At 36.5% G+C, this 14,361-nt stretch overlaps 1 long non-coding RNA gene across 1 annotated transcript; it reads left to right on the top strand.

Annotated features, from left to right (window-relative positions):
* The first annotated feature begins 11,662 nt into the window (after nucleotides 1–11,662).
* Nucleotides 11,663–12,210, top strand: LOC116550717. The gene is made up of 2 exons (XR_004268548.1): nucleotides 11,663–11,749; nucleotides 12,061–12,210. It is a non-coding gene; the product is annotated as an uncharacterized LOC116550717 (long non-coding RNA).
* The last annotated feature ends 2,151 nt before the right edge of the window (nucleotides 12,211–14,361 follow it).

The following is a 14,361-nucleotide window of genomic DNA, read 5'->3' on the forward strand; positions in this document are numbered from 1 at the left end:
AAGATTGAATGAGGAAATAATTTATATTTTTTCAATAATCAACAAGAAGACCTGAGGGCAGGAAAATCTGTCATTTCTGTCTATACTAAACTTATAAATCCTCAAGGTAGCTAGCCCTAGAGATTATTGCTCTTGAAGAAAACTAAGTACTAGAAGTTATGGTTCTAAAGTCCCACAGGATTTTAAAGGGCAATGATTTTAATTTTGCTCCCAATACCCCAACTTGCAGATAGGTGGCAGAGGAAGTTAGACCTGCTATCTTCATAGCACTATGGAGTGTTTGTACTGGAGACACGTACGCCTCTGGGATCTCTTCCACGAATCAAAGAAGTATGTTTAGCAATAGGTACTACTTCAACTATATTTTTAAAAATCTTCACTTTTTTCCTGCGCTTGTACAAGATACATCAGAATACACTGCTGCAAGATACAAAGCTTCAGGTGGACAATTCCAGAAACAAAACCAGGAAGGAAATTAGATACAATATTTTTATATACATATATATGATATATTATACAATGTATTATATTGTATCATACATTGATACAATACATTAAATCATATTGCCCTATGTGACCATGCCCAGATATAATATATGATACAATATAATACATTGCATATTACATGTAATATGTATATATGTGATATAATACATTGTATATTATATGTGATATACATTATATGTCATATTATGATATAATACAACATATATTGTATATAATATACATTGTATTATACTGTATACAATATAATGTATATTGTATACATTGTATATCATATGACATACAATGTATTATATGTCATATAATGTATTATAGCATAATATGACACGTATTATATGTTATCATATGTATAAAACATGTCATATTATGATATAATATAATATATTATTATATATATTATAATATATAATACAATATATTAAATATAATATAATTATATATATTATAATATAATACAATGTATTATATCATAGTATGACATATAATGTATTATAATATATGTTATGTTTTATATTATTCATATAGCATATATTTTATTTATTTTTACAGCGTAACTACATAGCTATTGGTGACATGCATCCTATTCTAATATGATGTTCCATTTAGAAAAATTTGAGTGATAGAATTTTATAAAATAACATCCCATTTGAAACTAAAATCCAATTTAGTATTCTTTTAAAGGAATCATCATTTCCATTGAGGTTTGTGTTGGCAACCTCAGAGTATTAATTCAGCTAAAAATTAAATATTAATACAAGTGTGGGATAGATCATTTTCTTCCTTTCTTGGATTTAGAACTTCTATTCTGTTTTTTATCCTGAGTACATGAGGCAAATGTACATGGACCAAATAAAGTTAGACTTATTAGCATGTCATAATTAATACCAAATGACAAAGAATAATTTTTGCAGGCTAGCTTGAAATGAGCTTTTTTGGACCCAGGTTAATTATCTGTACTTTCAGTTTTAATATTAACCACCAATTCCTGCAGCTGACTTCAATCAGCTTCATTTGTGTTTTAAATAATTAGTGCTTAATAATGTATTATGCATTACACAGATATTCATAGAGGACTGAAGTTTCAATTACCTGTCACTTTGCATTACAGGCTCCCAGTAATTAGCTTCTGCCATGTAACCCATAATGGAACAGACCCAAGTTAATAGAAAGTGACAGGAAAACTATATAGCTAGTTTGGCATGAGTAGATTCCAAAATTAACCAATTCTGAACCTCTTAATCTATTTCTCTACAGGAATTAAAGAACTGTCTGGCCAACAACCTTTCTGAGTCTCCCTCACCTGTAATAAAAGAGATAATGGAGACAGTATCTACCTCATAGGGATTATTCAGATCAAATAATCTGAAATAGTATTCATCAGATAATATTCAGATGAAATAATTCATAAGAAACCAGATGAGAACGTATAGTTCAGGGGTTAGGATTTCATCAGTGATCTGCTTTAAAACGTCTTTAATCCAGTCAAGAATTATTTTGAAAAGCAGAGACAATTAATATATAGTTCACTTAGAATGAAATCTCAAGACCTCATGTGACCTACAAGGCTTTATATCAATGGTTTGATTAGAATTACCCAGGGGTGTTTAAAACAGATTCTGCAAGAGGCACGTTTGAGAACTATTGCCCTACATGATCATGCCCAGAGCTACATCACCTATGAACATATTAGAAATGCAAATTAGCAGGCTCTACCATAGACCCACTGAATCCAACATTCTGAGAGCCAAGCACAATAATCTGTGTTTTAATAAGCACCCTATGAGATTTTCATGCCCATGAAAGTGAGAGAACCGGTGCTCTAAGACCTTGTTATTCAAAGTGTGTTTTACCTACCGGCAACATCAGAATCACCTGGGAGCTCGTTAGACATGCAGAGCCTCAGACCCCATCGCAGACCTCCTGGATAGAAACCTGCATTTTAACAAGATCCTCAGGTGACTAGTAAGTACATTAATGTTTGAGAAGCATTTCTTTAAGGTGGTGGACCTCCGCCTTGGCTGCAGATTGGAAGCACTTAGGGAGCTGTAAGAAACAGAGATGCCTGTTCAACTGAGCAGGTAGCTCCAGTTCTTACCATTTCAACACAGAGAGCTCTGCTTCTATGTGTACTATGTATCTGTGTTCAGAAAAAGCTTTCGTTGTGGGTAGAAAGGGCTCTACCACTACTAAACAAAAATGTCTGAAACACCTTTAGCCTCATCTACCCTCTCTATTCACTAGAACAGCCGGGATGCAATCATAATGGCTTAAATAACTAATCATCTGACTCTTGCTTCCAGCTATGCAGAGGGCCTAACACCATCCTCAGCTCCCAAAGCGGCCTCCGGTTCTGTCTGGGTGTCTAGACATTCCCACTGATGCCCTGCCGTGCTCCTGAAGCCCTTATATGCCAGAGCCACTCAATTTTCCTTGCCCCTTGGCCTATGACTATGGATCACATTCTGCCCCTCATGCTGTGAAGCACAGGACTGCATAAGTCTTGGTTTCAATCTCTAATAAAAATAGTTCCTTCGTCTTCTGCCTTAAGTGGTAAACATACATAGGATAGCTCTCTGTCCCCTCACTTTTCCACCAAGAAAACAAAAAGGAAAAATCTTTTCCTTTAGTTTTCAGCGAAACCAAACCTCACCATAAAAATGTGTTCATAAAAATGATTCCTAAGAATGATCTCTTCACAGTTTGTCAAACAGTGCCAAATCCTAACCACCATCTTGGGTCTAACTGGGAGCCAGCTACATTATCGGACAAAACTAAATCTCAGGCACTGGGTGTCAAAAGCCCCTGAGTTAGTGGATGGACATGCTGGGGCCTGATCATATGTTTTCTTTTCTTTTTTATTTATTTATTTTTTTGAGACGGAGTCTCGCTGTGTTGTCCAGGCTGGAGTGCAGTGGCACCATCTCAGCTCACTGCAACCCCGGCCTCCCAGGTTCAAGCAATTCTCCTGCCTCAGCCTCCTGAGTAGCTGGGATAGCAGGTGCTGGCCACCACGCCCAGCTAATTTTTGTATTTTTAGTAGAGTCAGGGTTTTACCACATTGGTCAGGCTGATGTCCGACTCCTGACCTCAAGTGATCCACCCGCCTCGGCCTTGCAAAGTGCTGGGATTACAGGCGTGAGCCACCATCCCCAGCCTGATCCTATATTTTCTGATTTCAGGCCTATCTGCTTTCTGCCACACCTGCTCTGCCTTTGCTGGCTGTGATCTGACAATCCTGCATCGCCCCAATCACCCTCCACAGATCAACTCAGGATATTTCAGTGGCATTCAGGATATGCAAGGGGGGCTTTCCTGTCTATTTCAAGTGTAAGTAACCAGTTCCCAACTGCTAAACAAGGAACTGAGAGACACAAGAAAAGAAAATTCAGCTAAAACATTGCTTGGCATTGTGTCAGTACATTTTAAATCAACTTACAAGGTGGCATAAGACATGACATTGAATGAAATATGTAAGACAACATTTTCAAACAGAGAGTCCCTCTTTGGCACAGAATTATTACCAACTTGTTATTACAACTACTTGTTGCTTGAATGCAAATCCGCCTTCCGCCCCAAACATTTATTTCCAACCTGAACTCCCAGGCTATTTCTAGATTCCAGCAAAGCTTGCTTCACTTTGTAATGTCTTTAATCCCGAGACAGATAACATATATTTTCAGTGTACCAGTATAAGTGTTGGATGTTGTCAGATCATTTCTGGAGGGCTAAATGTTTCATGTTTCAGGAGCAATTACTAAAACCCAGAAGAATCTTGCCCTATTGTAATCAAGTCTGAAATGAATCTTAGAAATAAAATAATACCTGATATATAGTTGTGCTCAAAAAACATTGTGAATGAATGAAAAAATAAATGAACAAAGGAATGAATTTGTGCTCTTACATTTATAGCCTAATTTGAAGTAGATTCCTAAGGATTATAAAAACTTAGAGCACATTGTCATTTGTTTCTGCCACATTTTCTTTGAAAGCAAAAGTTGGATTGTTTTATTTAATATCCATTCACTTCAGAAATTCACAGATTTGTATTCTTATGTGAATTAGGATATACCATAGATATGTCAGTGACCCCTATGAATGCTAAAGTGTGGACCGTATTTGAAAATTTCGTGCAATCATTTCTTGATCTCCAGGATCATGCAAAATGGAGGCATGGAGATTTGTCCACAGCTCGCTGGAAAACAACTTCCGATTCTGTTCTAGACATTCCTACTGGTGCTCTGGCATGTTCCCAGCATCCCAAAGTAGGTGTCAAATATTTATTTTGGTAGAATAGGCAGCAATAAAAGTCACAATGTGCTGAAATCCAGAATGAAATGGCTGACATTCACTCTGATTCCGTAGTCTTAAATAGACACAAATTGTACCTATGTTTTTCTAAACATCCATTTATGTGAAATTCTAGAAATCCCAACAGGCTATGTGATTCTTATTTGCTAAATCATTCAACCACTCATTTAGGTAGCAGACAACCGTGGATGGCATATTTCTGGAGCAGAGTGGTGAGAAACAAATGACTTCACTTTTTTTTTTCTGTCCTCAGCTTCTGATGCTGCTGGTAGACAGAACTGCTCAATAATAATGTAATAGGTTATTGACAATACCTGTCTTATGGAGGTGAGGGGTTTCTGTTTTAGTTTCAGTCTGATGTTATTAATATCATCACATTGACCTTATTTTCTACCAGTTCTCTGCTACCCAAGGAGTAATAACCAAATGTGTTAATGAGCTCCGGAGTCAAGCTCTCTAGGTGTGCATCTCAGCTCTACCTCCCATCACTAAGCAGCTTTGAGAAGTCAGCATAATCTCTCTGTACCTCTGTTTCCTCATCAGCAAAGAGGCATGACAATAGCTGATGGGAACACTAGGAGTGGTAATTTAGTCCTTCATTTAACAAATATTTATTGAGTGCCTGCTGCGTGCCAGGCCCTATTGCAGGTGTTAGGAACATGGTGATGAACAAGACAGAGGAGGCCTTGTGCTCATGGAGTTTACTTTCTCGTGAAAAGAAACAGATGGCAATACACTTAGGAGGGTGACTGGCACCCAATAAATAGTTCCCTCTACATATAGTTCTTGAGCACTCCTTGGACCCATGTGGGTTAAATATAGTTATCTCAAGCAAATAGTCTCTTAAAAATTTACTTTCCTATATGTGCTTTTCTGTATTTTCCCACAAGTTTACCATGAACAGGTATTACTTAGCTAATAAATTAACAATAACAACAACAAAAGAGCAAGGACATAATTTAGCACATATCTAAATGTTTTCAAGGTGTGTAATGGAGAGAGCTATGATTCAGTTAATATTCAGTAAATATTAATTGCCCATGCTATTTTCAGTCTAGATGCCTATTTTCCAGTGTTAGCACAGTGGCCCATTCATTCTCAGCTGTTTCAGCATCTCCCGTTCTTTGGTCTAACCTCTATATCCTGAGCTTCCTTATTTGTGGATAGGCAGGGCTGATATTTTTGTATTTTCAAAACTTCATTTAAATAAAAATAATTCTAAATTTGTTTCATCCTTATAAAATCAGAAATTCCCAAGTCCCTTACTAACATTTCTTTTATTGGTAGTGAGCTTCCAATATTTCTTGATGTTCCATGTAACCTATACTGTGTTGGCATGAATGCTTCATAGCATTTCTATTTTCCTAAACTCTGTAAGCTAAATATTGTATTTACCATTTTCTTCTTTCCTCTTTACATCATCAGAGCATCACTGAATCCCAAAGCCTACTTTTTAATGGTATGTTTTGGCTCAACCTAGATTAGTATGGCCTCTAAAATCCCTGAAAGTCTTCTTTCTTTCCTCAGTCTTTTTCCAGAACAATGATATTGCTGTTTTACTCTCATTTTTCTGGAATTACTTTACTAATTTTCTATTTTATTTTTTCCCTTCATTGGAACTAATTTTCTTCTACTTCTTTTGCTGATTACTTTTATTTTCATTGCTTAGTATGTTCATTAAAAATTTTCCTAATCACTTTTTTGAACAACATATCCGTATCCAAATGAAATTACCTGTTAACTTACCTCATGTTTAAGGAGAAGAAGTTTAAAAGTCAAAATATTGCCACATATCAAGCAATGAAAATACTATTTATAAGAAAGCCCATATAATATAGATATTCCCAGATTTAGTTTTAAGAAGTTGCACTTCCCTTGATTGCTAAAACAGCACTCCCAAAACCACATGTTACCTGCCAAAAATTTAAAAATTTAAAAATTATATCAGGTCTTGGCACACTGTATTAAGGAACAGTCCTGTTTCATAAACTTCCCTGCACATCATTCTGACCCCAGCCAGCCTTCCCATACCAGACATGTGATTCCCAACCATCTTTACCTGGCTTACCAAGACTGCTGCTGATCTATTGCTCCACCCCCACCCAAATGAAGCCAGGGTCCATGTCTTAGCTCTGAAAAGCATAGTCAAGACTTAACCAAATTATCCTGAGAATTTAAGGAAATGTAAAGAATTCTAAAACAACTAAGCCTCACTTAAACAGTGTATTTTATTGGACTACTTCCAGAGCTTACAGGCCTCTGCACAGATCTCTAGGAGAAGTTTCTCTCGATTTCAGCACATCTGCCACCACATTCCTGGAATCGGCTTTTCTCTTTAACACAGAAAGCCTCTGCCAACAAATTTTTACACCCTGGAATCAAGATCCCAGAGAAAACAAAGAGAATATGTTTTAAAGTTTAATCTAAAAGATACATTTTGTATGAGAAGAGAGCAACATTTTTTGGTGGGGAGAGAATATCTTTTTAATGCAAAACTGCTCAGTTTCTCCTTTTACCAGTTCATCCCGAAGCATGAGCTTGGTCTTAACGTTTGTGTAACCTGAAAATCTCCCCTGGAATGACTTCTCCAAAAACCAGAGGAAAAAATTCATCTCTGAAAGATAAAGGCATACTTCTATCCAAAGAAATGAAATAATGTTGGTAGATTTAAAATAGCTATGCCAAGGCCGGGTGTGGTGGCTCACGCTTGTCATCCCAGGACTTTGGGAGGCTGAGGCGGGCAGATCATGAGGGCAAGAGATAGAGACCATCCTGGCTAACATAGCGAAACCCCGTCTCCGCTAAAATACAAAAATTAGCTGGACGTGGTGGCACGCGCCTGTAGTCCCAGCTACTCAGGAGGCTGAGGCAGGAGAATTGCTTGAACCTGGGAGGCAGAGGTTGCAGTGAGCCGAGATCGCACTCCAGTCTGGCGCATGGTGATAGAGGGAGACTCTGTCTTAAAAAACAAAAACAGCCATGCCCTCCTCCCTTCTCATCCTACTTTCTCCATGGGTAGCCATAAAGTTTCCAAAATATTGGGGTTTAGTCTCAGAAAAACTTGTTATGCACCTATATAACTTCACGCCTACTCCTTTTTTCCCCTCTTAATTATAAAACAAGCATTGAAAACTGACCTTGATTGTGATCTCTAGTTGAGGAGTAACCCATTTTATTTTGGAAATTTAAGCGAGAAAACACAACGCTAGGACCAAGAGTCTGCAGTGCGGCCATGTTTATGCATAGCTAAGGCAGAGAAATGGCTGGCAGTTGCAACAATGACATGGTTTGTGTTTAATGGTTACAAGAAAGGAATTAAAGACATAACCTCCTAAAAGTACATAAGAAGATGTTATAGAAGCAACCGAAGGGAACCAGTGTACAGGCTTCCAGAGTGCAATGTAACATGCCTATCCTATGATTGAAATGAATGGGGTTACTTCCATAATTTCCCCTGAAGAAATGCATCAAAAACCACTGTCCGCCAGGAATCCAACAGGAAACAGATGACACAATCACATGAAATAAGTCAAAGAGTCTTTAATAAGGGGATTCTTTACAAAAGTAAGAGGCTTAAGGAAATCAAAATTCATAATACAGTGTCTATTGGGCCAATAATAGTGGAAAACTCTTACTAGACCATTCCTGAAAGGTCAAGGTAAGAGAGCAGCCATGGAACTAGGAGGCAAAGAGGGCTGTCTGGAGACTGCTGCCCAAGAGGAGCTAACGACTTTATTATAAGTTACCACCAGCCCATGTCAATCCCACAGGATTGGGAGGAACCAAACAGCCACACACTGATATAATTGTCCTCTCCGGTTCTGATTTCCTGCAATGCTTTCCATAGCTGAACCCCATAGGAGCAGACTATACCGTCAGTATCTCAAGGCACAGGGCAAGAGAAGGGTACAGAGTGTATCTGGAAAGACACACCTATGTCCTACCAAGTCAATAGCAGTTTTGGTCTTCATTTCTGCCTCCCAAACAATTGCTACAGAGATACTCTGACTTTTGATCAGACTAAGCAGGAAACCAAACTGATCTAATCAAATGAAAGCATGAGAACTTAAATTTGATAGTTGTTCCACTTATGATTTCTAAATCAATACCTGAAATACAGTAGTTTGGGTTTTTTTTTTTTTTTCAAACCATTTTGCAGAATATCAGATTGGACAAGCAGATAATGTCTATACATATGAAATTAGATTCTATTTTGCAGGCATTAAGTTCTGAAGAATCCTGTGCTGGGGAATGCCAAGCTCTGATTTGCACATTTTAAAGAATACTCTGCAGTAGTTTGAAGGATAATTTGCAAAGCAGTGTATCTAGAGACAGTGAGGCTATATGAGATATTGAGGACACTAGGGATGAAGAGAAGAGAATGACTATGAGAAGGCTTTGGAGGTAGAATTATACAATTTGGCGATTGATTGAATATGGGCATTAAATTTGCAGCCAGAATGACTCTTAGACTATTAATTATAAAAAAAAAATAGTTGGGGGAGAGAGAGAGATAATAGTTCAACTTGAAAGATAAAGACCTTCATGTGCCTGTAGAATCCAACCAGCTGGACATGGAAGTAATCATGTAGGGATTAGTTAAAGCCATGGTTATGAATGGAGTCAGGCAAAGATGGAGAGCAGAAAAAAAGCGATGGTCAACAGAGGCTTTTACATTTTTGAGAAATCAGACAGTTCCTACTTTAATGGCATTACTAATCTTTCTCATCAGAGTGTAAGCTCCCTAAAAACAGAAACTCAGCTAGTCTTATTATAACAGTATTCCCAGCATCTAGCATAGTGCCTGGAACCTGATAAGTGCTCAACATTGTATCATTTTATGACTGAGTTTAGTCTGGCTAGTGAACATAGGGGAGGGGGAGCTGATCTAGGAAGTGAAGCAATTTAGAGATCAATGCACTCCAAAGGATTCTCCCATCTAGACCTCTTTTAGGGCTCATGATTGAATTTCAAGTTCCTTTTCCTAGTTGGCTCTTGAAGAGAAGTTACAATACATCTTTGCTTCTATTTCTGTTGTTAAATTTCTCTTAATTCCTACATTTAAAACTTAGTTTCAGGTTTTTAAGAAATTAGTATTTTTAATACTAATGCTGCTTTATTCAGTTTTTCCTGTAGGGAAAACCTTTCTTACTGTTTTCTTTAAAACCAGAGGCCCATTAAAAAGTTGAAAAGACTGACAGAACACATGCTCACAAATATGGACAGATAATGAACTCAAACTCCGAAAGTACTTTAAGGACTCTGTATCTTACAGCATTTTTTCCAAACCAGGGGCAAACTTAGTGCACTCCCAACATAGTACAGCTACTGTAGGAGTATCCTAAGACTTTCCAAGGGGTACATAAAAGTGCAGCCATTTCGAGAACTTTAATTTCCCTCTGGATTTTTTTCCAAAACTCATCTGCCTAGGTCGGTGGAGGCTGCTGCTTCTGCTTTTGCATCCACTTTATGTCAGTTTTCATACACTTTATAATGCATGAGAATCACCTGGAGTGCCTGGAAAAACCCATCCTGCTGTCCCCACTCCCGTAATCTCTCATTCAGTAGGGTAAGGTCTAAGGATTTACATTTTTTACAGGTTCCTGGGTGAAACTTACACTGTTATTCCAGGGAACAAACTTTGAGAATCAATACTTCAGACAATTGCCCCTCTTCTACTTAATTAAGAACAAAATAAAATAAAACCACTACGTGAAACATACCTCTTATTCATTCTGAGTCTTAGGATACATTGTCATGGAATGCAAAAATTAGAGCAAAAAAAAGATAATTCACAGTGAATAATTCTGATGCCATTGTGACAAATTTCCTTTTTCAAATCAAGTGTTTATTAAAAAAAAATATTGGCCGGGCGCCATTATTGTCTCACGCCTGTAATGCCAGCACTTTGGCAGGCCGAGGTGGGCAGATCACTAGGTCAAGAGATCAAGACCATCCTGTCCAAAAGGTGAAACCCTGTCTCTACAAAAAGTACAAAAAATTAGCCGGGCGTGGTGGTGCGTGCCCGTGGTCCCAGCCACTCGGGAGGCTGAGGCAGGAGAATTGGTTGAAACTGGAAAACGGAAGTTGCAGTGGGCCAGGATTGTGCCACTGCACTCCAGCCTGGAGACAGAGTGAGACTCTGTCTCAAAAAAAAAAAAAAAAAAAAATTAAGGAGTGTGATAAATTATTTTTCAAACCAATCGTTTATTTTAAAAAAAATTAAAGAGGACTTGAAATGTCAGCTGAGAGGTAATTTGAAAATGACTTTTGATAAATCACTGATTTTTGGCATATAACTCAGAAAATGCTTTAAAAATTGAGTAGCAATGCACAATAAAATATCGTTTTCATCTACTTATTATGTAAACATATTTTCTCAGTATTTAAATCTATCAAAGTAAGAGTGAAATGTGTTAAGCCATACCACATCCTAGTTTTAAGGAATATTTAACCTGTTGGATTGTGAATTGGGAAAACAGCCCTAATCATCTCATTAAGATACATTTTCAATAAAGTTTTACAATTTGTATAATCTTTCAAATTTTACAATAGCTTTATATTGTTTTGATCAATTGTGTGTTAGAAATTACAAAGACAACTCGGTCCAGGAAAATTTTAACCTTTATAGGATTATGTTCACAAGAAAAAAGCTTTAAACTTTAAGGTACAAATTTTGATGTACATGAGTTTGATGGCTTAATCAATAGAGGACTTCTAAGCATATAACTATATAATTTTTGATAACATTCCATAAGAGGAACTTAAATTTTAAAATGAGTCAAAACAAAAGAAAAATATAAACTTTCTCACTGCTAATAAAGACTATTTTTAAAAAAATAACATAGGGGTCAAACCACTACGATATTTAGATTTTACTGAATATACCTGAAAGTGATGTTGCATGCTTATTGTAGAATGGCAATATTTAAAATAGGTCAAAAAGGGCCGGGCGCGGTGGCTCAAGCCTGTAATCCCAGCACTTTGGGAGGCCGAGGCGGGTGGATCACGAGGTCAAGAGATCGAGACCATCCTCGTCAACATGGTGAAACCCCGTCTCTACTAAAAATACAAAAAAATTAGCTGGGCATGGTGGTGCGTGCCTGTAATCCCAGCTACTCAGGAGGCTGAGGCAGGAGAATTGCCTGAACCCAGGAGGCGGAGGTTGCGGTGAGCCGAGATCGTGCCATTGCACTCCAGCCTGGGTAACATGAGTGAAACTCTGTCTCAAAAAAAAAAAAAAAAAAGGTCAAAAATTACATCCTCTATAATTGTTTAACTTTATAATGAAAAAAAATCTTGTTGACAGCTTAAAATGTGAGAGGTACATAGTTTAAATTTTCAGAGTAAATACTATCAAAAATAATTTAAGATGTGCTACCTAAGGCAGTAAACTTTTAATCTTCAACAGGGATCATTTGATGGACTCGGACAGAACTCTGAATTAAATTCCAATTAAAACCCAGGCTTTGCTTATTCTGTAAACACCTCAACAAAACCATTCTTGTTCTATTTTGGCATTTGCTCTTTCTTGTCCAGCTGGGATCTAAACATACAGAAATGAGTAATAATGGGAAAAGATTATACAATCTTGAATGACTCACTCAAGGACCTTTGTAAATATCCTGTTTAGACTTGTTTCAGAAAAGAATCATTTCGGTAAATTCTGATTTGTTTAGCAAATCCAAGCTTCAACACAGTAAAAAGAAAGATGCACCAATATCAGTGCTAACCTGTCACTGCCAACCTTTTCTTTTTCAGAAACAGTTTCACTGCATAAGGAAACATAAACACTTTACAAATGTTATGTTAATCACTGAGTCTTTAGCCACTTGATAATAACATCTTTTGCCCTTATCTAGAATATATTTTCTCTCATAGATCCTTTTCATGGGAAATAGTCATGCACAAAATAAACCCTGAACTTTTTACACCTACTTCATTTTCTGTTTATTTACAGACTCCATGGGTTTATTGTACATGATACATAATTTCTGGGAGAATAGCTCATGACCAATTCAGTTCCCACTCTTGGTACTATACTGAAAATTAAGATCAGCAAAGGTCTACTTACTATCACATTAAAATGTTGCATCCCTCCCTATACAATCTCTCTTACCTCTTTAGTAATACAGCTGCCTTGGAAGACCATCTCTTCTTAAATTTCCCCCAATGGCAGGGACACATTCTTCCCTCTGATATTCCACTTAACCTTTAAAAATGGACAAAGAACCACTTCTTGCTGACTTTGACTAGTGTCTTTTTTAATGTCTCATTCTCTCCCAGTACTCTGGACATTCCATAGATTCTGTGATTTCATCTACTTATTTGCGTAAACAGATTTTCTTGGTATTTAAATCTATCAAACAGATTAAGAGTGAAATGTGCTGTTATTTTTACCTAGATCCATCAATAACCTAATAAAGGTATATATGCATAATTAGTAGAAATTATTATATATTCCCTTGGATCATTTCTATTTAAATTCTATGTAAAAGAGATGACAGACTGCACACTAATCTATCAGAGTGAAATGTGCTGTTATTTGTACTTATAGCAACCAGTAATCTAGGTAACCAATAACCAATACTAAGGATATATATGCACAATTAATATAAATTCTTATATATTCCCTTGGATTGTTACTATTTAAATTCCATGTAAAAGATATGGCAGACTGCACACTAAAAGGACAAGCTCAGAAAGGAAAATAACCTCTTCTCTTTCATACTTATTCATGCCAAACTCCCTGTATATTTTTGACATTTTTAGAAAGTACCTTAAAATAATTTTCAGCTCAACTTTGACCTTTATATCTTTGATATAACTTCGGAGCATATAACGGTTTTGTTCTTCCAGATTATCAGTAAAGATATTGAATAGAGTGGGTTCTAATCTAAGACAGTTTTCATGGGATGCAGCCAGTATAAAAACTTCATGTGGGCAGAAACCTGTCTACCTCATTCACTGCTGAATCTTCACAGACTATTACAGTGCTTGGCACATACTAAATACTTTAAATAATAAGTGAATGAAAACGGAATGAATAGATGGCTATCTGAATGGATAACATTATATTTTTGACACCTTCTGATAATTATTTAAATATGATTTCCTCACCAATAAATTAACCTCTAAATGTATAACAATCAGGGATATAGTTTTTTATAATTTTCTTGGAAACACTGTGTAGGCTGCAGGGATTACCTGCTTCTGCTACACACTAACTGCCTGATTTTGGACAAATAACATAAGCCCTCTATGCCCGATCCCTCATCAGTCAGTAATGATGAACCCTGTTTCATAAGCTTGTTGTGATATATGGCATGTAAAATGGTTCATAGGAAGATTTCTGTAATGTGAGCTATCACTTCTCTCACTGCATATTTTTCATATTTGAAATTAATACATAGTATTCAGATGAAAACATTATTAGAATTATCTCAATTTTTGTGGGTGTATATATATATATAATGAAATCATGAAAGAAATGATTTTATATATATATATAAAATTTTATATATATATATAAAATCAAAGAAATGATTT

This window comes from Sapajus apella, unplaced genomic scaffold (genome assembly GCF_009761245.1).
Source record: "Sapajus apella isolate SASKATOON/1434 unplaced genomic scaffold, GSC_monkey_1.0 scaffold1, whole genome shotgun sequence".
Classification (NCBI taxonomy): domain Eukaryota; kingdom Metazoa; phylum Chordata; class Mammalia; order Primates; family Cebidae; genus Sapajus; species Sapajus apella.